Source organism: Manduca sexta, chromosome 5 (genome assembly GCF_014839805.1).
Source record: "Manduca sexta isolate Smith_Timp_Sample1 chromosome 5, JHU_Msex_v1.0, whole genome shotgun sequence".
NCBI classification, from domain to species: Eukaryota; Metazoa; Arthropoda; class Insecta; order Lepidoptera; family Sphingidae; genus Manduca; species Manduca sexta.
In genome coordinates, this window is record NC_051119.1 from 6,038,368 (window position 1) to 6,061,990 (window position 23,623).

The 23,623-nt window shown below is 34.8% G+C and overlaps 1 protein-coding gene across 3 annotated transcripts in view; it reads right to left on the reverse strand.

Annotated features, from left to right (window-relative positions):
- LOC115452912 (laccase-4) overlaps positions 1-23,623 on the reverse strand; it is a 102,539-nt gene that overhangs the window by 56,911 nt on the left and 22,005 nt on the right. The window contains exon 1 of one of the 3 annotated variants that reach the window (XM_037444429.1): positions 17,848-18,043. The exons of the other annotated variants lie outside the window; for them this stretch is intronic. The gene's annotated coding sequence lies outside the window, so the exon portion shown is untranslated. Of the gene's footprint in view, positions 1-17,847; positions 18,044-23,623 lie in introns of those variants that run through there. 3 annotated transcript variants of the gene reach the window in all.

Consider the following 23,623-nt stretch of genomic DNA (forward strand, 5'->3'; position numbering starts at 1 on the left):
TCAGATAGATGTTATAACATATTTTAAGAAGTCAGGTCCAGATAGAGTACCTATCGATTAACAACACAGTAGATTGCATACACTGCACCTAATGCTACGTAAAGTTAGATATAGATAAAGTATTTATCGATTAACAACACAGTAGGATATTTTTTTGTTTGATTTTTTACATTATTCTCTATTTAACAGCAAATAGTACGACAAGGAAGTTATTCTATGAAACCTACTGCACCTGATGCTATGTAAAGTTGGGTCTAGATAGAGTATCGATTAGAGATACGATAGGGATACCTATGTTTGATTTTGTACATTATTCTCTATGTTATAGCAAATAATACAAAAAAGAAGCCTTAACTATGAATAGAAATACGAATTAAATTTCATTGAGCTCATCATCCTATTTAACATTATATATAATGTCTTGTAATGATTACACTGGGTACGATGATCTTCGAGTCCAACCACAAAAAGCATTACTCACTACTGAGGGTCTACTTCGCAAAACGAACGTCGAAACATCGGTCCAAAACGAATTTATTTTATTTATTTATTTCAATTAGAACTGATAAACCAATTACTCTAATTAAGAAGAAATGACGAACTTTTGATTTAACTCTACTACAAAATTACTTCGGATCCGTCACTGTTCTGTAGCTTACCTGGGTGGTAGGATAATTCCCCGTATATATTTTTTTGGAGAAAGAAGTATGTCGTTATCCTCGCAAATGGTTTTAAAAAGTATAACTACAAGTTCTTACAATTTTCATGTCTGAAATATTGCGATGAAAGGATCGAATCCGTCGTCGAATCCGTCATCGGATCCGTAACACTTCGTAGTAACAAAATGTACAATCCGTCATCCGAAACTACAGATTCCGTTTTTCAAAGTAGATCCTCTGGTTTAGTATTGAGAGCTCTTACTATAAGCAGAGGTAATGCAACCCAGAAATTTAAATTATAAATTATTTTAAGGTTATTGCATTGCGCTCGTCGTCATGACACTAGATGTTTGATCGATTTGTGTCTTACGTCCTGAGTTTAAGGGTCATATTAATAAATTACTGATACGAAACTACACATTACGTTTTACGAAGTAGACCCTCTGCTCATTGAGAAAAGACACGTTTAATTTTATTAGCGATAACATTCGATTCTTCGAGAATTTATTCCGTCTAAACAAGGTCTTACGTTTCATCATACTTTACATACTTTTATATGTCCTCGTCAGTTTTAAGTGGCTCTTATGAGAAAACCTTGATTTTTACAACACAATAGTGCTCATTACGAGTGGATCCTAAATTGAAATTGCAATGTATTGAAATCTTCAAACTTTTATATAAATACTAAAAAACTTGCCAGGTGCACAAAACACCGTATTATTCTCCTAGTTCTACCTCTTAATAATATAATTGAAAGAGTTTTTGAAGTTGATTGGATTATTAAGAAGTAAACTCTTGAACCACCGAACTGATGTGGATGTTTAGTCCATATATAAAAAATGTTCCAGCCTAAAAAAGTTAATATTACTCGCTTCTGTCATCCTAAAAATACGTAATACGACTTTTATTCTAAACAAGATCTTAGAGCAAAGCAAGCAGAATCAGTTACCTAAATCCTTACATAATCCAAAACTGGAGCTAAGTAAATAAAGTCATTATCCAATTGCAGCAGAGTTCAAGAGTCTATCCTTTATAAAATTACATGTTTACGTTAATTTGTACAGGAAATATATATTCTGCATTGATAGGAATCTAGATTACCCCAGATACGACTTATGAGTCACTATTTAAGCATATTTTCCTGGCATAAAGATTACACTGGAACTTATAATTCTTAATAGCATAGTTGCTGCCTTCCTCGGTGGAGTAGTTATACTGCATGCGGTACGGCAGCGCTTTGACGTCCTGGGTTTGAATTCCGGGTGTGGCAAATTGATTTTGGGTTTGTTTGATTAGTATCAGCCCGGAGACTGGAATATGTGCCCGATATGGCGATAGACTCTCCCCCTATCACATCATGGGAAACAAATACACACTTGGAGAAAAGTTAATACCCTAGTTGCGCCTCTGCATACCCCTTCGGGATAAATGCGAGATTTGTGTTTTGTTTTTTTTAGTAATGTTGCTTATATTTTTATCGGAGCTCAATAACGTGGTGGACACTTCATAGTGCGTAAAAAGGTTGCTATCCAATCAAGCAAGACGCATGTAGTATTCTCTCCTAACAAATTTAGACTTGCATAGCAAAACTTAATATCAAAAGAATACCTCTCTGATAGAAAAAAAATGACGTCATGAATTTTAGATGCATTTTGTTATGTATTCGCTATTACTGGATTTTGGCGAAATCATTGACAGATAAACAGTGGAAGACATAATATAAAAGAAGAAGAAATATCTGCTAACAGCAATTTTGTTTAGCATCACTCAATGTCAAAGAATGCATCCCAATGTCATTCGATCTAAATGCAATGACAGGAAGACTAGCTTTGCCTCATCTTAATATTAGTAAACACAATATAAGATAAAACGTGGTAAAACAAAATAAACTTTAATTACAAGTACGTGAGACAGAAAAACAAATAAACAAGGTTTACGAAGGGACCGTCACGCTTTTAAAGAATATGATAACCGAGCAATTATCATTTAACGTCCACACGGGACATAAAATTAGACACGTTTAATGGATTTGCAACTAATTATGCTTTACAAATGAAACCTTATTTACGTTTTAGAAATTTACATATGACTTTAAAGCCATAGAGAAGCCAAAGAGTAGTAAAATTAAAACTTACTGTTGTTTTTGTTTTAATACACACATTGACAAATGCTGTAATTTTTATTAACTTTACGATTATAAGTACAATTAACTACTGACATTAGCTTGTTTTTTATCTTTTAAATTTCGAGTTTATATTCGTCCATTCGTTTCTCACAGGTCGGTCTGGAAATCTTAGGGGAAGCCTCAGTTCAGCATTTGACTTCCTGTGCCTAAAGATCATTGTTTCGTTCCTTTATAGCCGTACCACTCAATATCATTGAACAAATAAATTTATTCACATATAATAATAATATCAGCCCTGTATTATATACTTGCCCACTGCTAAGCACGGGCCTCCTCTACTACTGAGAGGGATTAGGCCTTAGTCCACCACGCTGGCCTAGTGCGGATTGGTAGACTTCACACACCTTCGAAATTCCTATAGAGAACTTCTCAGATGTGCAGGTTTCCTCACGATGTTTTCCTTCACCGTTAAAGCGAACGATAAATTCACAAAGAATACACACATGATTTTTTAGAAAAGTCAGAGGTGTGTGCCCTTGGGATTTGAACCTGCGGACATTCGTCTTGGCAGTCCGTTCCACACCCAACTAGGCTATCGCCGCATTTATTCACATACAAACGCCTTTTATCTACAGTTGAGTCGGTGCACCCACTTTCCGCTGTGTATGCCGTTGCATGATATAAGGGGCGAGCCTATCACTATATCAGGCATAAATTTCAGACTCAGGGCTGATACTGAGTAGAAAAACCTAATATCACTTTGCCCGACTCGGGATTCTAAACTGAGACCTCAGCACTGCAGTCGTACGGGTAGCTTCAAATTATACAATTGATACATAAGAAATAACCATCTTCAATCTCAGTGCACAACTCATGTGCCCAACCAAGACAAGAAGGTCATTGTAGCCAGTCTCTTATGTGTAACTCAATGTATCGGTCCCCACAAAATAGACAAAACACAGCGCCTTGTATGGATATGATTTTTTTTTTATTGTAGCTCTGCAAAGTGGCTTCACTGCACCTGATGTTAAGCGAAGTTTGGTTGGTTTAAGGATTGGTTCTGTCGCTATCCACGTATCAGAAATGATACCTAAAGTCTGATAAAGACGTAAAACAATTACGCCCCGGAGGTAGTCAATCATATTAAAGCAAATTAAACTCAAAACTCTCTTCCTAAGCTTCCAATAAACCACCAAGACGATAAAAAAAAACGAATAATCTTAATAATAAAGTATTAAACGTTTTGTATGCACCATTCGTCAGTGAATCTGAACGAGTAACAAAAACATGGAAAAATCACTTCGCACTCCACTGAGGAGTAGCGGTGTTTAGACCGAGAGCTGTGGAACAGTTCACAATGAGTAGGAAACAAAATGATTTATTATGTTTATGTGAATGTTTGGCGTTGAATTAAAACTTGTTTTCGGATTATATCTGCTTTTTGTATTTAAAAAAACATGGTTAGTGATGGACTAAAGGCTGTAAAGTCAAATGTCGGGAGAAAATTATTATTCCTTATTATTCCGTTTTCTCTTATATCCATCCCATGGTTGTCTGTAAGAGATTGCCTTGTGCGATAAGACCGCCATTTGTACTTTTTTCTCTTTTCTTCTTACATTATTTTTATCCATGGTGTACAATAAAGTGTAAATAAATAAATAAATAAATATTAGAATACAGCAGACCGTGATTCCATCCAAAAACTTGTTTTATTTCCATGTCTAGGAAACATTTTCCAAATACCCCATGCACGTTCTATGTTTACTCGATACGGCGATGGATACATATATCTACGGACTTATGTAGGTTTGGTAAATTTGGTGTAGTATTCCAATCTTTTGCAAAGGCATGAGCTATATTTCTATCATAGTACACGTATCAAATAGTTGATAATAATTCTCATAACATCGCTTGCAATTTTATTTTCCACATGAAAGGATAACATAAATTCTTGGAAAAGTTAAGTTTTTTAATTACTTGGAAAAGTTATTTCACTGTATCGTGCAAAGGCCATGAAAGATGTCAACTGTCAAGAGACGAAGTATTCCTTGACAGTCACACACACTTACATCATCCTGCTAATTACGTCATATATTCCGTTGTTTTATCAAATTGTCATGAGCCTCTCTCTGTCTTACATTTGACATTCCTACGAGTATGAAAGAGATAACATATGTTTCTAATAACAACCTGTTAATTAAAAGAATCCCATTAGTGATTTCTTTTTTACAATATATTCAAAAATCAAATTGGTGACATCCTATAATTTTTGTGATAAATTCAAAACTGTTATGTATAGTACATTAGTTACCTACGTGTTGTTTAATTAATATATACAGATACGTGGTTCATAAAAGTCTATAAATATATAATTGACCAGCTCTCGGTCTACGCGTGGAGATAATATAGGCATTAGTCCGTTAAGAGAGATACTCGCACCACTGCTCTGTACTGGGTGCATAATAAACTAATATAAAGCTGAAGAGTACGTTTGTTTGTTTGCTAATCTTAGGAACTACTAAAGCATAATGATTTTGTTATGTTTACGCGAATATTAGATGATAAGCTATTATAATTTTATCGCGGTTTTATATTATAATTGCGCTGCCGACGTTTCGAATATTTTGGAGCGTTCATGATCACGGGGCGGACTGAGGTGTTGGTCAAAAGTCAAAGTTACATTATCTATTTAGATACTAAACTATTTTTATTACTAATAGTAAGCTACTTTACTCCTTAGTTTTATTGGCTCCTTTTTAACCCGAAAAATATTACTAATCTCAGAAACTACCTACTACACCATTTTTTTTACTAAGCTACATTACTCCTGGATCCTAGGCATTTATCCCGGGAAAATATTTATCCCAGAAAATCTTTTTCACGCGGGCAGAGCCGCAGCCAAAAGCTAGTAATAAACACCGCTGTTTTTTAATTTATCTAATTGAATTATAAATGACGTATAATTCAAACACAGCATTATAAAGTTTGAGATAAAAATAAAGGTAAATATTGGCTCAGTGGATTATTTTCACTTATATGATGAATGGCAAGACGAGCCATTATATACACAATAACTATAGAAAATTATTTATAATAGGAGATTATTTTTTTTTGGAACCTGACTATACTTTTGTTAGCTGCTGCGGCGGCTTATACAAACACAACAGACTTTCGGATGAGCGCTTTAAGCACTCAAAACCCTTAAGAATAGGTGTTTATCGTAACAGGTATGAACAAGTACGACTGCAGTGCTAAGGTCTTGTTCGATCCCCGGGTCGAGCAAAGTGATATTTGGGTTTTTCTACTGAGTATCAGCTCAGAGTCTAGAATTTGTGGATGATATGGCGATAGGCTCGCCCCCTATCACATCATGGAATGGAACACATAGGGCGGAAAGTGAATGCATAAGTTTCGCCTGAGCCTAAAAATTCGTCGCAACGGCAACATGCACAACACGCACACGCCATATTCTTGAAAATGTTCGTTATTCATTGATGTTTTTTGGCACAATGTTTCATTATTTACGTAAAGACAAATATGTGGTTTTATTTATTAACACAATGTCAAAATGACCCTGTATATATTCTTATCTTTTTCATTTATGTTTGTAGTAAGATAAATAGTTTAACATCATAAAATTAGATAAATTATTTAGTACTAGTTGACCCGACAGACGTTGTCCTGTCTTAAGAAATTATGAATTTGCAGCGCATTCTGTCAATCGCTGACAGTTATTTTAAACAATTGACAGTTATATAAAATTAATATTTTCGTTAAATTTTCTAATTTTCCGCGCAATTTTTTTTTTTTTTTCTTTCATAAGAACCTCCTCCAGACAATAAAAAACACAACAAAAAAAATTAGTGACATCGGTCCAGCCGTTCACGCGTGATGACGTGACCAAGGGAAATAGGGTTTAATTTTTATATATATAGATAAAATTAAAAACAAACTATAGATCAACTACGACGGCGCATTCAAGACGGCCGTGAAAAAGGTCAAGGGTTTGATTACTACAACCAAATATTATGTCATCAGATCACCATTTGTTGGTTCTTAATTTTAGCGCTGAAAATATTTCATAGTTTGACATACTAACAAAACAAATACTTTTGGTAATGTGGATATAACTGAATACGTAGGCAAGGTTGGTGTTTTGCTCAGTAGCAGCCCAGAATTTGAAATTTGCGTCTGATGTTTATTTAAATTTAATTAACCTTAAATTTCCGGCCGAAACAGACACTGCGGTGGTACCTACCCAGGCGGACTCTCACATATGAGAGACCTACCATTAGTAAAAAGATCTGTTCGAAACTGTAATGAACAAATAAAATGTCATTATATTGTTAATTCTTATGTAGATTAACTTTCTTTTGTAAGGTTTCATTGTATTAAAATCGTAAAATTCGAAGTTTTTATTGTTATCAATAAAATTTCCTCATCATGTATCTATTGTTTCGAAGTTTTTTGTAAAAGTTTTTACGATTGCCATATTTAACTTGTTTTAGAATGTTGGACGAAATTTCTAGAAGACTTTAGTATTACTAATACTGGAAAGTTGTGTCATAAAAAAACCTTTTTTTATCTACATATCAATTCAAAAGTAAGCGGCGATAGCCTAGTCTGTTGTGGAACGGACTGCCGAGACGAATATCCGCAGGTTCGAAACCCAAGGGCACACACCTCTGACTTTTCTAAAATCATCAATCAATTATCTCTTGCTTTAAGGGTGAAGGTAAACATAGTGAGGAAATCTGCATACCTGAGAAGTTCTCTATAGGAATTTGAGTGTGTGTGAATTCTACGAATCCACACTAGGCCAGCGTAGTGGACTAAGGCCTAATCCCTCTCATTAATAAAGGAGACCCGAGCCCAGGGACAGTATATAATAAAAATATGTGTGACAAATTAGAATTTACAACGGTTATGTATACAAAATGACATAACCTAGAATATATTGTTTACTGCTAAAACATTTATAATATTAAGATAAGGGGCGAGCCTACCGCCAAATCGGGCCCGAAATCTAGACTCCGGACTAATACAGTAGAAAAACCCAAAATCACTGCTGAACCCGAAACAGTACAGTACAGTCTCTCAACTCAGTACAGTCGTACTGTAATACAACCGATGCAGTCAGACAAAAATAATGTATGAAAATATACCCTTAAATAAACAATGACTCAAAGAATCTAACTTTAACAATCATATGATAAACCGTTCCCCATAATCTGCTATCTAGACGCAAGGGTATTGTCTACGGACTGCATTATTTATAGCCAGCTTTGATACGAAGCCATGAATGCTAATCACTCCGGATCTAGTATGGGAAAATTTACATTGGACTTAAAAAACGACCTTGTGGCGGCCGATGTAATTGTATTTTTATTGCTGTCTTACTTTCGATTTCTGAGTAGTATCGTTAATTATCATTTTTTGTAGTGTATCAATGGTCGTACTATCGATACGCAAGGCCAATTGATAGATAGAGTTAAGGTGATCCCCCAAGAAAACGGTGCGGTAACTGTATTTTTGGAAGCCATCTATTCGAAATTAATAAAAAACTAGCTGACCCGACAGACGTTGTCCCGTCTTAACTATGAATTTGCAGCGCGCTATCTGTCAATTGCTGACAGTTATTTCAAACAACTGACAGTTATGTAAAATTAATATTGCCGTTAAATTTTCTTTAATTTTTTAATGTTCCGCACAACATCCTTAATTTTTAGTTTCATAAGAACCTTTTCCTGACAATAATGAACACAACAAAGAATTAGCTAAATTGTTCCATCAATTCACACATGATGCAATGACTAAGGGTAACAGAGATTCATTTTTATATATATAGATATAGAAAAAGAAATCGTGAGACGACGTACGTATTTCAAATCGTACTAACAGGTCTAGTACATTCCTGGATGAATTAAAAAAAAGATACGAATAGCCGTCGCCGGAATCAACCAATTGAGATATTTGTGGAGCTAGACCGCAATCTGGGATTACGTGTTGGATATTTTTTGTCCAATGTCGAGCGAAAAGTTTAAAACAAATTGAATCCAGCAATGGTTTTATCTATATATATAAAAATGGATCCCTATTTCCCTTGGTCACGCCATCACGCGTGAACGGCTTTTCACTATTTTTTTGTTGTGTTTGTTATTATCAGGAGAAGGTTCTTATGAAGGAAAAAAATCAAAAACTTGCACGTAAAATTAGAAAATTTAAGAAAACGACAATATTAATTTTATATAACTGTCAGTGGTTTGAAATACCTGTCAGCGATCGACAAAATGGGCGCGTGCATACATAGTTAAGACAGGACAACGTCTGTCGGGTCAGCTAGTTTTGAAATAAAACTAGTTTCCGGATTTTGTGTATTATGTTTGAATTTACTCTACGTTTCGAAAACTGCAGCCTTAATCGATGGACATAGGAAATCATCATTATACCATAGTATAATTTGATAAAATTATGGTTTTATTTCAAAGCTTTTTATAGCTAACATTACCTAATATTGTCACTATTGTCAATAAACATCTACAATTCTAGAAGGATCATGAATGACCTACCAGTCTTAAATTAAAGAAATAGAGACTAGTAAGGAGGAGCATTTGAAGATTCACAAATCTCCCTGCACTTGGATGTCCTATGAGTCAGTAGGCCATAATATTTTCTATCTAACTTAACAAAAGGTTTTACTTAAAATCTTATCATTAGATACAAGTCAGTTTCATTTTGAGACGCTGTCAAACTAACTTACTGACTATATAATAAACCCATATTAACATCAGCTCAAGTAACATCTTAAGTAACAATATATGACAGACTTTAACAGCTAGGTTTTGTTTAATTATAGACGCGGACTCAGCTGATTACAAGCTCTTGAGTTACACCTAAAGTTTGGTGTACTAAATAGTTCGAAACATTATTTACTTGAGATCCTACTCAAAGTTGAGATTGATTTATTAATATGACCCTTAAACTCAGGACGTAAGACAAAAATCGATCAAATATCTAGTGCCATGACGACGAGCGATGCAATAACCTTAAAATAATTTATAATTTCAATTTTTGGTTTACCTTACCACTACTTATCGAAAGAGCTCTCAAAACTAGACCAGAGGGTCTACTTCGAAAAACGAAATCTGTAGTTTCGGATGACGGATCGCACATTTTGTTACTACGAAGTGTTACGGATCCAATGATGGATTCGACGACGGATCCGATCGGTTCATCGCAATATTTCAGACATGGAATTTGTAGGAACTTATACCATCCCTTTTTAAAAACATCTGCGAGGAGAAAGTTCACTGTTTTCTTCAAAAAAAACATACGGGAAATTGATCCTACCAGTAAGGTAAGCTACAGAACGGTGACGGCTCCGAAGTAATTTTGTAGTAAAGTTAAATCCAAGGTTCGTCGTTTCTTCGTTTCAGACCGATGTTTCGACGTTCGTTTTTCGAAGTAGAAGACCCTCAGCATTCCGTCATATAAAAAGCAGACCGGCAAGAGCTCATGCAGTTTTTGAAGCTATCAGATTTGGTTCATTATTAATTCCGGCTCCAGTAATTTTAAGAAACAATAATAATAATGTTTAAATATTCAAAGAATTCCGTGTAACCTAGCTACCTACAAAACCTGGATATTACGCTGCTTTGCATATGGGAAAACACAATCCAGTTATAATGGAAAGTCCAAAATATGTAAGAGTCTTGCGCGTGGCTTTTGAATGACCTTTCCTTGTGTAAAGGTATGGTATCTTGGGACAAGAAATGGTTGATTTTAATCTGAAACAGTCGGTTTTTTTTTAATTGCTTTGAATGATGAGACGAGTTTGCAGTTCGCCTGATGGTAAGCGATACGACCGCCCATAAACAGTAGAAGAATTACAAAGTATTATTTGGTATTCCACTGCACTCGCCATCCTGAGACATGAGATATTATATCTTATTGTGTCTATAGTTACACTGGTTATAATGTGACTTTTATATTTGGCTGTATTATAGTATAATAGTTGTTTAGTATTTATACAGAAAAGGCAACACAGGCTCTCGCCAACTTTATAAGGATGAACTCAACTTTCACATCGATTACGAAAATTTATTTTTAATATTTCTTCTATAGCTATTGTTTTTTTTTTTTTATAATACCCAAAATGAGTTTTTTGCATTTAAATTCAGAACATATATGTAAATTCCTAAATGTATAATTACAACCATAAACGAAAGTTGTTTTTTGATCTGGACCGGCTTCGAGTAGTATGTACGGCTAATTTCTGACTGGCTTGGCTAGTCTAAAATTACTCCCCACTACTCAAACTTTCGTCATATTAACATATACAAATATAGGCTGGTCTGTGTACCTAAACATTGGTTTTGTTGCAGTATAGTTACGTTTTGGACTGAGGACTAAGATTGGAAGGAAATTTTACTTTAGTTTTTCAAGATTGGTATTTATACCTAATACAGCGATAGATTTCCCCTTTATCGATAAGTAGAACGTATTATACTTTCAGATTTGCCTGCGCGAAAAACCTTTCCTAGTACAAAGGTCTCTCAAACACATCAGTGATTTAAAGCACCAACTACACAAGACCAATGCCATCTATTAAAAATTCTATTGTTTCCCACAGGAGCATTTTACTGGAGTAAAAAGACCTGAATACAAAATTTCATCCAAATCCGTTTAGCTGTATCAGAGTTATATCTAACAAACATACAAATATTTTCACACACATTCCCATATTATTAGTAATATTACATATCTATATATATATAAAAATGAATCCCTATTTCCTTTGGTCACGCCATCACGCGTAAACGGCTAGACCAAATTCACTAATATTTTTTTTTGTTGTGTTTGTTATTGTCAGGAGAAGGTTCTTATGAAAGAAAAAAATAAAACATTGCGCGGAAAATTAGAAAATTTAAGAAAACTTAACGAAAATATTAATTTTATATAACTATCAATTGTTTGAAATAACTGTCAGCGATTGACAGAATGCGCGCTGCAAATTCATAGTCAAGACGGGACAACGTCTGTTGGGTCAACTAGTATTATAGTATAATGATACTATATTATTATTAAGAAAAAAAAAAAGGTGTGATCAATATGACGACATAAAAAATAAATAAATTCCTTATTTAAACTTAAAACATTGACGACTTACACACTCATTAACGTACTTCCAATAAGTCACTGTGTTAACTTAAAAATTTAGGTTGCCCTAATGAGTTACCAATTTGTGACCATACGGCTCATACACAAATTGCGCAATCTATGTAGAGTTCATAGTAGGACATTTCTATTTTATACGTACACGAGTGGGGTCCAATAGAATGTCGAATAACGAGAGATGATTACCCCTCGGCAGTCGACACAATTATGCCGGCCTGTTGGAAACGGATATACGTAGGCTGATCCCGGAACGCGACACACTTACGTGGGCCACTATGGCGGGTTTTAGCACCTTGTGTACGGTGGTCGCTATCCGGACGGATATAAAATATATCCGACCACCAGCGCATACAAAAACAGATGTTAGCATACAGCTATGCTAACATCCGTAATGCGATTGAAGATTGAGATTGGAATCGTGTTGGAAAACGGCTGTAAATCTTATAATGACATTTGCAACAATGTCCTTCAAGTCCGACCACAATAATGTAAAAATATATGAGGTCATACCTTACATTCCATTAAAGGATATTACAGAACATTATCTTAACATGTTTCAATTAAATGAATTACAAAAAAATATAATAAAGCTTAATAATAGGTCTGCCTTTGAAACCACAAATACTCACGTTTATTCAAGTATATAGCGGGAAACGTGACCGATCTGCGAAATGACGTAATGCATTCTAAATTTGAATTATGTACCATCAAATAATTACACAATATTATCTATGGATATAGATTGTGTGAAGTCCGAATGAATGGATATTATTATTTATTTTTTTATTCGATTTGTAACATATTTAATTCAAATTGTTATGGTAGTAGATCGACTCTTCAGATTGGTGAATAGACATATATAAAGATTATGTTCAGTTAATATCCAGTTGTGTTCCGGTTTGAAGAATATTGTAGGCAATGTAATAACTGGATATAATGAGATTTCACGTCTTATGTTTTAGGATAAGCGCAATGAAGTCCCACGCAATATTCTATATAATGTACTGTTTATGGGTCGTATCGCTTACTTTTATGCAAGAGACATGCTGGTCTCGTCAATCAATAAAAAAAATACTTAATTAATATCGATATTTTAGACATTTGAATATAGAATACGTCGTTCAGCAGCTAGCGAGGTCACCTTTCTACATCTAGCAAAATCATATCACCACGGCCTTGGAGAAATGTGATCAGAATATACTTACTTATTAATGGGTGCATTGACTTAGTCATCAATACGTATGATAGCTTGTTAGTTTGTGTACAGCCCAATTAGGATGAACGTTGTTTTTTTTTTTATATAAAATGCTTTGGTCATCACGAAGGCGAACATAGTTGCACTTATAATGAGTCAAGGTACATGAGAATATTTAATTATTATTTAAATTCGCTTTTATAACTAAAGACATTTTATATTTTATTTTATTCACTGAGAGAGAATTCACGCAACTTTTACGTACTCATCCTGTATAATAATTTGAAGGACTACAAATGCATAATATATTATCATTTATCAAGTAGGTATGAAGTACATAACTTAATAATTAAAGGTATTTATAGAGTTTACGATACGAGTTGTGATAGCCTAGTTGAGTGTGGGACTGCCGAGACGAATGTCCGCAGGTTCAAATCCCAAGGGCACACACCTCTGACTTTTTTAAAAATTATGTGTGTATTCTGTGTGAATTATCGCTTGCTTTAAGGGTGAAGAAAAATTTCGTGAGGAAACCAGCATACCTGAGAAGTTCTCTATAGGAATTTTGAGGGTGTGAAGTCTACCAATCCGCACTAGGCCAGCGTGGTGGACTAAGGCTTAATCCCTCTCAGTAGTAGCGGAGGCCCGTGCCCAGCAGTGGGACAGTATATAATATAGGACTGATCTGACTGAATCACGCGTAGTATGCATCTTGACTAATATCCGTATGCACAAACAATACTATGAAAACGCACCGCGCGCGGACGCATAGTGTCAGCAATTTCATAGTTTTCTTTGACTCTGTTTAGGTATTTATCTGACAGCCAACTGAAGTTGTATCTCAATTTTAGCCAATCACAGCGCCCCTATGACTACGCACTGCGCACGCTTTCATCCAGTAAGTAAGCTCTGAGAAACAGACTTATTATAATCAAAGCATTGTTCCTTACTTACTTAAATAATGTTTGTGAATACTCTAATCTAGAAATCGCATGCCTTTATTGGATAATGTGCCATTATTAAAAAAAAAACCGGGACATGCTATCCTGCCGTGGTAAGCGAAAAAGCGGTATGTCAGTGAAACCTTATCTCGAGATAATCGAAGTCTTGTAAATATAATATAGTTTTGTATGTAAATCTGAGATAGAAAAACTCTTTTAAGGTTTTTTAACAAGTTCTAAACAAGATACCGTTACTTAGGTAAGTTCATTAGATGGGTATTTCTTTAAGCTATCTGACGACATAAAAATTTTGATTTTTTTTTGAGATACCGCTTTTGAGCTTAGCACGGCAGTATCTAAGGCCGCCTTTCCGAGTACCCCTTTTTATGTCCTAACAAAGTTTTTGTTAATACGCGTGGTCAAATTATTTAGTCTCGTGCCGCTACTAGCCCGAGTGCCAATGGTTCGCCATCCCTGCCCTAATCACTCTCACTCACACATTATGTAGTTCGTACTGTGAACCGGTCCGTGCGGTTGCCTAACGTGAAATCGCCTTGACCGCACTTGACCATTTCGCATGGTTCCGTACCGACTAACAGACTAGCATAGGACTAGAAAGACTAAAATAGTTGGGACTACGACTATTAGTGGAATGTCAAATATAGGCGCTCCAACACTAAAGAAATTGCAAATTCAAACTAGTAGTTCCTATGATTAGCGCGTTCGAACAAACTCTTCATCTTTATATAATATAATAATAATATCAGCCCTGTATTATATACTTGCCCACTGCTGAGCACGGGCCTCCTCTATTACTGAGAGGGATTAGGCCTTAGTCCACCACGCTGGCCTAGTGCGGGTTGGTAGACTTCACACATTCGAAATTCCTATGGAGAACTTCTCAGATGTGCAGGTTTCCTCACGATGTTTTCCTTCACCGTTAAAGCGAACGATAAATTCACAAAGAATACACACATGATTTTAGAAAAGTCAGAGGTGTATGCCTTTGGGATTTGAACCTGCGGACATTCGTCGTAGCAGTCCGTTCCACACCCAACTAGGCTATCGCCGCTAACTATCTTTGTATAATAGTATAGATTACATGATCCCTCAAGGTTATAAGCGCAGAGTAATGCATTATATTCAGTACCAGGTAGACCAATTAAATATTATTATTATTGATTCCAAAATACACCTGCGAATATGAACTCTATAAAGATGGCAGCACTATTTACATCTCTACCTAACCCCTTAGATATTATGTTTAAAAGGCAATCATATCTAAGCGACAAATATACTAAAAATAAATCATATAAATATTTGAAGTAGACAGATATTTTTGCGATGTTTAATCTAGATTTTGCAGCTCTTGCATTTTAATATCATTTATATAAAGTAAATAGGTTAATTGTAATGAATATTTAATTAAAAACACAACTTTAAATCGCACTATTCAAAAATGTATTGATTGTCGCTTAGATATAATAACCTTTCAAACGCCGATTTGAATAAAATAAATAGTTTAATTGTAATACATTTTTAATTAAAATAAAATTTTAAATCGCTTTACTCTTAATTTACTTATTGTCGCTTAGATATTTCAAGTCGCGATATGTATTGCAAATAGATTGTATTTTACTTGCAAAAACTAGATAGACATCGACATAGCATTAGAAGTTGGGTTGAACGTATCTCGGCTTGTGAAACACTCACGTCCAGACCGCCTAGATCTGAGACCTAGACGCATACCAACTTCAATTTAACGTAATAAGATGACCGACCAGCCCGCGTGGGAATAATGTCTGGCTATTGACGGAGTGGATCTAACTTTACTACCGGGAAGGAATCCTTTTTTTTAGGGGTTTTTATCCAAAGGTGGAATGAAGGAATGAAGGAATCCTGTTTCGACTTTAATCATCACAAGATATCCAAATACAAAAGCACCCATCTGTACCCCAAACTAGTTGACCCGACAGACGTTGTCCCGTCTTAACTATGAATTTGCAGCGCGCATTCTGTCAATCGCTGACCGTTATTTCAAACAATTGACAGTTATATAAATTTAATATTTCCGTTAAATTTTCTTAAATTTTCTAATTTTCCGCGCAATTTTTTGAATGTTTTCTTTCATAAGATCCTTCTCCTGACAATACCAAACACAACAAAAAAAAAATGTGAAATCGGTCCAGCCGTTCACGCGTGATGGCGTGACCAAGGAAAATAGGGATTCATTTTTAAATATATAAATTTAAAATGTCCATAGTTGTATAAGTAATTTTAATTGTTATTTACAAATAATGATTATTATTTTTATACAGTATTTTGTAGTATCAAAGTGCAACTTTGTTCACCTACGTGATAAATAAAGTATTTTTTTATCCCCGAGAGGGTAGGTAGAGGTGCAACCAGGGCACCTAGTTTTTGCGTATATGTTCCGTCCCATGATATGATAGGTGCGACCCTATTACCATATCGGGCACAAATTCCAGACTCCGGGCTGATACTGAGCAGAAAATCCAAATATTATTGTCTGACCCGGGATTCGAACCCAGGAACTCAGCGGTGTCATACCGGTTGTTCCGGTAATACATTGGTGAAAACTGCAATCAATTCCATACCGTAATTTTTGTGTGATGCGTGTACAAACAAACAGACGAAAATTCGAAAAACTTATGTGTTGACTTTTGTTACCCTAATAAAGATTATATTTGCTTATATATTTATAATGTATACACGTCACACTGTTACAATTTTATTACGTTTAAAGATGTGTAGAAATTAACGAATAAGAAATAAATTAATCAAGGTGAAAACTACAATAAACTGGTATTTAATTAAATATATTCACAATTAAGATAACTAAAGACTAAACTGAGGACAAGGTCGAATAAGATTAAACAAAAAATACATATATTCAACTAGCATTTGTAAATACATTGCATTTTATATTACGTATGGATTTACTAATCTAGCATAATGGCTGTAAAAAGTTAATCTCTTTTAGTTTTTTACGACCAGTATTAAAATTATATTTTTAAAAAAGATTGCGCATTTTTACATGCATACTTGTTTTATTTTAAATTAATTTCAGTATTATTTTTTAAAGCATTTTTAGGTCGTTTTTTTCTTTAAATTTAAAAAGATTTTTAATAACTTTCTGATTATAACTATTATACATAATAGTCCTAATATTTCATAGATTTTAAACTTTTAATATAAGAATTCTGTCAGGCATGAGCATTTTATCGCGGTCCACCCCATTCCCGAAAAAAAATGAGCCACTAGCAACAGCACACTAAGGAACATTATGTAGCCTATTATTATATTATTAGAGAAGTAATTTAAAAAAAAACGGTCAATTAGTTTTTAATTTTACAAACATACAAAATAAATCTAAGTATATAATAATTTTATTTTAGATGAAAAACGCGCAAGAGATGCATATATAATAATAAGACTATATTTTTGTATAGTTAATTAGTATTCTTAAGCAATAAAAGCCGACACTATTATAAATTTAAAGCTTTCCTTTGAATCTATATGAATGAATGAATAATCTACAATATCATCTAACCATAGAGTATTTAAAATGTGGGAAATAACGGTAAGATGTATAACTATTATAATAAATAATAACCGTTATGAATAAAACAAAAAATATTAAAAGCAATTATCGCACATGATTATTTAAATTAATCCCTGAGAAAAATTAATAAACAACGCTTCGGGTCAAAATACTGAATGACTTACATCTGTTATCTTCTACAAAAAATCCACATTAAAAACTCCTTGCAATATTTTTTTTTACACTTCACACCACTCTAAATTCAAACCGGCACAATTTGGTAACAATCACAACAATTGAGGTTCGGAACGCGACGTTCGAAATTTAAACGCGCTTGCCGGCGCTCTACGTTTGGTTGGTGGACTGTAAATGGCCAGAGGATAGTGTAACACCTGGTATGGTCGTTCGGTCGCATCTTGTGCCGACGTCATCCATTGAGCGCCACTGCGCGTACGCACTGGCCTTACCGCTTCGATAAATTAGGGTTCCGCAGGGAAAAATTTAGAAACTTAGTTTACTTTTACTATTCTATATCCTGACAAACCCAGTATTATTATGCATGAAGAAAAAATTTAACATTAACTCATATGAGAACCCACTGGTAAATACTATGACTAATTCAAATATTAAAACTATCACTTTACCGCACAAATATTAATTATCCAAGCTACAAGTCATACGTGTTTTCAAAATTGCAAAACTCACTAAAAATTTAGGTGCCTAACTTGGGACTCAAATTCTGATCCCGCGCTTAACATCCCAATTACACTTCTATCATACCAACAAATAAAAATAAATTATAACTAAATTTACGACACAGAATCCATAGTACATAACAGACTCGTCCTTATATTGTAACATTGACATTGCTATTATCTAATAAGGAAAAGTAATTTTACTAACAAACCTTCTTTTTGATCCTTATTAAATTTCCGCGTTCGGTGATAGACCTTTTATTTAATTTGCACTAAATTAAATAGATACATCCTGTTGATCTAATTTAAAGACGTTGCTTGTTCCATTTTTAAAATTGTGAAAAAAAATAATTAAAACGTCCTTGTTTTTTTTTAGAGATCTATCTCTGAGGTGAGATCTGGCTCTAGCCAGGCAAAGGAATTTAAATAGCTATCGTCCGATGGTCAATTATTGGCTCATGCATGCCCATAATGCCAAGGTACCTAACTATATTCAGCTGTTGCCCCCGAGATAGTTCTGTCAGGTCTTCACACCGAATACACGTCCGTGCATGGGGGGACTTTTGCCACAGCCCTAGGCACACAGCACCTCAATACACCTCATGGTTTTAACTACACATGAAGGCCTATGAGGGCGGAAGAATATTAATTTCCTCTTCTTCCCTTCGCCCATCCTAAGAGGGTTCTTTTCCTTCCCCCACACTTTCGTTCCGCAGATATCTTCTGCCAACTTTCCTCTAAGCCTCTGCAGTTGCTAAAACGAAGGATTCCATTATTCCATTCGCTGGTTTTCCCCGGTGTAGACTGCATGTCCGATACACAATAAAAAACAACTATATAGAGCCGGTTCTCTATGGAACGAATGAAAAAGTTACTGTATTACCTTAAGGTATAAGCTATAAGCTCACGCAAACATGTTTGTTCGTCATATCAAAATGGTATATCATTAAATTATACCTTCACATTCTGAAGCGAAACTGACCTTTCCGTCTAGTTATATCACCCAAACAAGGAACTGTTTTTACAACTGTCCAACAATTTCTATAGCTCGCTTCATGTTCCAGGAAAAATATGTTTCTTTTTTTAGTTTTATACATTTTTTAATTCGTTTTTCGATCGCGATGTTACAAAACGATTCAATCGAAGATGACTAGCGAGAATCGGTGGTATGTTTCGGCGAAATATGATTCTAAATTTAAAACTAACAAAAAATACAAAATGGTGCCTGTCAGTCTGTGTGCGGTATAGCCCCGAAAAACAAGTAAATAATATTCACTAGTAATACTAGTAAAATTCAAAATTAATGTATTTGCTAGAAATATGATATAAATTGAGATGTTTAGTATAGTATCAGCTTCATTTCCAGCCAAAAAAAGGTTCCTTGTAGTAAATTTGTAACAGCATAGTGCCGGCACATTTAGGTCTCATATTTTTGAGTAAAAAATCAAGACGAAATGTGAATCCACCAATGCGCCTCTGTCTAACCCATGGATAATAGCGTGAGATTATACAAGTGCAACCAATTGTACCAGTCAGTGGCAAAGGGTCCATAGAACCCGATTCTTACCAGCTTCCCTTCCATAATCAATACATTTTATAAAACAAAGTCTCCTTTTTTGTCTGTCTGTATGTTATCGATTTTCTCAAAATCTACGAAATTTGGTATGGAGTTTTTTTAAGATCCTGGGAAGGTTATATACTTTCTAACCCGGGAAAATATATAGGGGGACTTTTATCCAAGAAAGCTCCGTCATTAGGCTGAAGCCGCGAGCAAAGGCTAGTCATATATAATCTAATCATCATAAGAATAATGACAGCAAACACGGCTCTGACATTTCTAAAATTATGTGTGTATTCTTTGTGAAATATCGCTCGTTTCAACGGTGAAAGAAAACATCGTGAGAAAACCTGCATACCTGAGAAATTCTCTATAGGAATTTTCGAGGGTGTGTGAAGTCTATCAATTCGCACTGAGCCAGCGTGGTGGACTAAAGCCCAATGCCTCTCAGTAGTAGAGGAGGCCCGTGCCCAACAGTGGGACAGTATATAATACAGGGCTGATATTATTATATTTCTTATTATTTATGCATATTAATACCTATATGTTGTGTCAGGTTACCTCGGAGAACATCCCTCTTCACCTGTACCGGTATAAAAACCAATCTCGGTTTTAAATAAAATATGATATTAAAGGGGCGTATCCAGCTTTTCGGAATTCGGCCTAGATTAACCGGTGAGTCCGACAAAATGGCGCCACTGTCGTTACCAAACTTGAGTTTCAAACATTGGAAAAAGCTTGATTATTATAAGTTCAACAAACGCAAATTCGGTGGCTGAATTTCAAATTCACTACAACCAATTATTTTTGAAGTTGAGTGAGCCGGTATAGTATGTCTAGTGCCAAACAATTTGAATTGTAGTTATCCGCGTTAACAATATATTTTTTATGTTTAGAGCATTATAATTTACTAACTTTTGTTCGCAGTTTTGTCCGCGCCAAAAAGTTTTTCCGGGAGTAAGTCCGCTTCATATTTTCCCGGAATAAAAAGCAATGTAGTTTATTTGTGTATCGTAATCTGTTTAGTAGTTCCTGAGATTATTGCGTTCAAACAAATAAACAAGCCAACAAACTCTTCAGCTATACACTATGTGCATAGATAACGCAAAACGTTTCCATATGGAAAGTCCCTTATCTCTGCAACCACTTAGAATTCTTTGCCGGAAGTACTGTTTCATAATAACATTTTTAATTTAAATGCCAGACTTAGAGTTCTTTGCCAGAAGTACTGTTTCATAATAACATTTTTAATTTAAATGCCAGAAAACAGCCAATGAAAATGTTAGTAAAATCTTATAAATCCTACAATAATTCATACGAATAAAAGAAGAGTTTGTTTTTGTCTCTTTGAACAGGCAAATCTCAGAAACTAAACCAATTTTAAATAATATTTTCACTAATTAGAAACTACATTACTCCTAGTATTACAGGCAGACGTTATCCCGTCTTCACTATAAATTTGCAGCGCATTCTGTCAATAGCTGAAATTAACTTTCCTTAAATTTAATAACGTTCCGCTCAACTTCCTTAATTTTTTCTTTAATAGGATCCTTCTCCTGACAATAAGAAACACAACAAAAAAAAATTGTGAAATCGGTCCAGCCGTTCACGCGTGATGGCGTGACCAAGGGAAATAGGGATTCATTTTTATACATATATATTATAAAGCAAAACATTTAACCCGGTTTTTTTTATACGGGCAGAGCAACGAGAAAAAGCTAGTATTAAAGATTATAACACCTATGACATCACACAGTTCAATCAAAGACACTTGATTAATAACAAATGCAAACTTAAAAAGGCTATATTAACACATTTTGAAGTACAATAAACAAGTTAAAATTCTGAGTAATGAACTAAAAAAGACTCAGTTATGAATGGAGTTAAGTTTGTTTTCGTGGTTACCTATAGAGAGGATAGATCCTTAGTCAATCTACCCTGTTATACCAGCCCTGTATTATATACTGCCTACTGCTGAGCACGGTCCGCCTCTACTACTTCGAGGGATTAGGTTTTAGTCCACCACACTGGCCTAGTGATGGTTGGCAGCAGTGGGGATATATCCATATAAATTCGATTCCTGCCGGCTTCCTATTTCTAATTTATGTAAAATCTATTTATATTAGTTCTATTTACAGATTGCGTTCATTCATATTAGCACCTATAAGTTGCGTCAGGTTACCTTTCGGAAAACTTTACCCCTTGTAACTGGTTAGCAGACTTCACATGCCTTTGAAATTCTTATGGAGAATTATCAGATATGTAGGTTTCGTCACGATATCTACCTTCAGCTAAAGCGAATGAAAACGGACAAATACTCCCCACGTAATTTCGAAAAGACAGCCTATCTCAGTCCAGTCGGATCAACGGATCACACTTTTTCAAGCAAACTGCAGAAATAATTAGGCTAAAGTATTGTTTATGATAAAATCATCCAAATTTTTTGGCCTTTGTCCAGCAATGGACTGCAACGGGCTGATGATGATGATTGTTTATGGGCTGCCTTTCTAATGGTGTTCCGAGAGGCTAAATACCTCGCAATTTGTCTTAGAATCTACCAAGTATTGCCTGAGCTGGGTAACCATGCTCCCGTCAGTACGAGCACGCACCGTCGATACCTAAGAGTTCAAAACAATCTTAAGGTACATAAACTTGGGTATTTAAAATGCGTTTACACAGCTTACCTTGTCAACCTACAATTTACTCTATTAACTTATCAACAAAGTATTATGCTAATATTGCATATTAAAATGTTATAATAATTGACTTGTCAAGCAACAGTATACTAGGTAATATTATATTGTATATTATGTAACTAACTTCTGGATTTAGCACTATTGAATAGCATAGTAAAATTTTATCAATAAATTAACGGTGAAGGGAAACATTGTGAAGAAATCTATATACCTGAGAATTCTCCATCAATATTTCGATTGCATGTGAACTCTGCCGACTCACAGTAGACCAGCGTGGTGGACTTAGGCCTAAATCCTCTCAATAGTATAGAAGACCTGTGCTCAGTAATGTGCAGTATATAAATACAGGGCTGGTATATTTATATTTTATTACAAAAAAAAGAATACACTTATATCAAACTTTGCCAATATTAAGTTGACTTAATTATTATACAAAGTCCAGAATATTCCACGGTGAATTACTTTCGCAAAATTGATTTCAAGTCCATCAATTAAAAGTGTAATTACTTGTATACCTTATATCGAGGCACTAAACATTATATTTTATATATATTACCATACATAAATTCTCATTACAAGATACATTTACTCAAACACGTGCGATTTCAAAACACGAGTGCGTCATTACGAAATTCGCGTCGAGGTTACTTCTGTCGAATGTACTCGTAAATTGTCTGCAAAGTAAATTGTCTGTCTTAGGGACGATTTTTGGTCTGATACAACAATGAAACTTTATGTGTAACTTTTGCCCGCGGCTCCGCCCGCGTGATATAGTTTTTCGAGATAAAGTTTTCCGTTATAATCTCTCAATTTTCATTACTGCTCCGCTCCTTTCGATCTATCCAATACTAAAAGAATTTTTCAGTTTAACCAGTAGTTCCAGCGATTAGCATGTTCCAACAATCAAACTCTTCAGCTTTATATAATAGTAAAAAATATCCTACGTCGCTCGCCTGGTTCTAAGCTACCTCCCCACCAATTTTTATCGAAATCGGTTCAGTTGTTCTTGAGT